The following is a 2,384-nucleotide window of genomic DNA, read 5'->3' on the forward strand; positions in this document are numbered from 1 at the left end:
ACTTGGACCGAGAGGACTTGTCAAACCCATCACCCATGACTGTATTTCGAGACTTACCTAGACTTATGTGCCATCGTAGATATAGTGACCCGATCATCCTAGCTCCTTTCTATTACTTGTTTACATCATCTTATTATTTGCTTGTTTTTATTTGCTTATTTATTTCATTTGCATTTAGACTTAGACAAAATCCAAACCCCCTCAAATTGTTACCCTAAGACTAGAATATTAAACAATAGAAACTCCCCCGCCTCTCTGTGGTTCGACCCTGTTACCACTAGCTTCTGTTAGTTTTAATAGGTATTATAAATATTATTTTTGGTGCACACAACGACAGGCATCAAATTTTTGCGCCGTTGCCGGGGAGGCAGCGCTAGTTTTTATTATTTTATTATTTTAGTCTTTTTCTTAGTTTAAGGAGCTTTTGTTCCTTAAACTTTTCTTATTGTTTTTGTGTAGTTTTATCTTATGCGCAGGTCTCAACAAGGCGAATTATTTTCCCTTGATCTCGAGCTTGAGAGGACTTTGCGCGTGAAGAGGAGATTATTTTAAGAACAACAGTCAGAGGAAGAGCCTGGTTCTCATTCTAGTTTTTACGAGAACGAATTATTTGAGGAGAACCCACCATCATCTCCAGTTTCTTCAACCGATACCGTTACCTCACCAGATTTTCTAAAGATGGCCGAAGAAGCTAGTATAGCCAGTCACTCTGAGCCAACAGCTGAGAATCTCTATAAGGGATTCGCATTACCAGGGATGGATAGAAAATTCGAGCCAAAACCGTCTTATATTAACTTGGTTGAGAGAAACCAATTTGGGGGAGCTGCAAATGAAGATGCAGCTAAACATATGGAGACATTCATTGACTACTGCTGCTCCATACCCCCACCAGCAGGTGTGACCCAGGACCAGGTAAAGGAGACGATGTTTATATTCTCACTCCATGATGCTGCTAGGGAGTGGTACCGAGACCTGGACCGAGCTGCTAATGGGATTACTGATTGGAATTCGCTGGCCCTAGCATTCTACAAGAAATATTTCTCTGCCTCGAAGACCAATGCCATTAGAGCTCAGATCACGAGCTTTAAACAGGGTCCTGATGAGAATTTTTATGAGGCATGGGTCCGTTTCAAGAAGTTGGTGCGAACTATTCCGCACCATGGGTTCGAGCAATGGAGCCTATGCAATCAGTTTTATAATGGGCTTTATGACGATCAGAGGGCTATCCTGGATGCTGCAGCTAATGGCAGATTCCAGGAGATTGTTGGAGAAACTCAGGGGTGGAAAATCATTGATGATATGGCCACCCATAAAGCTGAGCATGGAAATTCCAGGAGAAATCAAAGAAGAGCCGCTGAATCCCCTTCTGTAGCTGCATTAGAAGCTCTCACGGCCAGATTTGATAAGTACGAGTTGGGAGGAGTTTCAAAAGGAGGGATCTATCAAGTGAATGCTGTGTCAGACGGTCCTTTCGTCTGCAAGAGATGTGGAGGAAAAGGACATGTTGCAGATTTCTGCAGCAGTCCCTATGAGGCTTGTGCTGCTTTTCAACATTATAGGCAGACAACCACTTATTTTGAGCCGAATGTCCATCCAAACTTGAGGTGGAGTAGCCAAAATGTCCAAAATCCGACTCCACCTCCACAGCAGCAGCAACAGCAGCAAAGTTATGTGCCCCCTCATAAGCAACAACAGTTTCAAAAGCCTCCCTATGTGCCTCAGCAGAAGAAATTTCAAAGTTCTGACATTTCTGAGTTGAAAAACATGGTTCAAAATCTGTCGGGTTTGCTGCAAAAGGAGTCTCGAGCTAGAGAGACTTATACAAAAATGTTGGAGAGCCAAATTGCTCAACTGGCTAGCAAGAGTGCAACTCGAGCTCCGGGGCATTTACCGTCGCAGTTGGACCAAAAGAAGGAGACCCTTAATGCTATTACTAACAGGAGTGGGTCTACACTTGAGGGTCCTACAGTTGAAAATGCTAAAGGAAAGAAAAAGGTTACTGAAAAGTGGAAGAAACAGAAGACGTATAGCAGTGGAAGCAGTCGACCGACCGCATCACCCAGTCGGTCGACCACTGATGCTGTTCCAGAAGACTTCCCTGATGCTTCTGACAATTCGGGTAAAATTGTCCCTGGTCGACCGACCGAGGAGGGTGGTCCACCGACCACCAGTGCTGCTGACGCTGAGCCTTATCACCCATCTATGCCTGATAACTTGAGGGAATTCTTATTCCAAGGCGATTCAACTCCGGGATTTTTGAGAAGAGCTCCAACTACGGATGGTACTATTCGCGTCCCATATCCGGAGAGGCTAATTCCGACCAAGGAACAGGTATCTTTCGATAAATTCAAAGATGTGATTTGTAGTTTAAATGTTCAAGTACC

The 2,384-nt window shown here is 44.0% G+C and overlaps 1 non-coding gene across 1 annotated transcript; it reads right to left on the minus strand.

Moving 5' to 3' along the window:
• Positions 1–1,059: 1,059 nt before the first annotated feature.
• Positions 1,060–1,166, minus strand: LOC141615888 (small nucleolar RNA R71). The gene has a single exon (XR_012530276.1). It is a non-coding gene; the product is annotated as a small nucleolar RNA R71 (small nucleolar RNA).
• Between the last annotated feature and the right edge of the window lie 1,218 nt (positions 1,167–2,384).

Source organism: Silene latifolia, chromosome 11, assembly GCF_048544455.1.
Source record: "Silene latifolia isolate original U9 population chromosome 11, ASM4854445v1, whole genome shotgun sequence".
NCBI lineage: Eukaryota > Viridiplantae > Streptophyta > Magnoliopsida > Caryophyllales > Caryophyllaceae > Silene > Silene latifolia.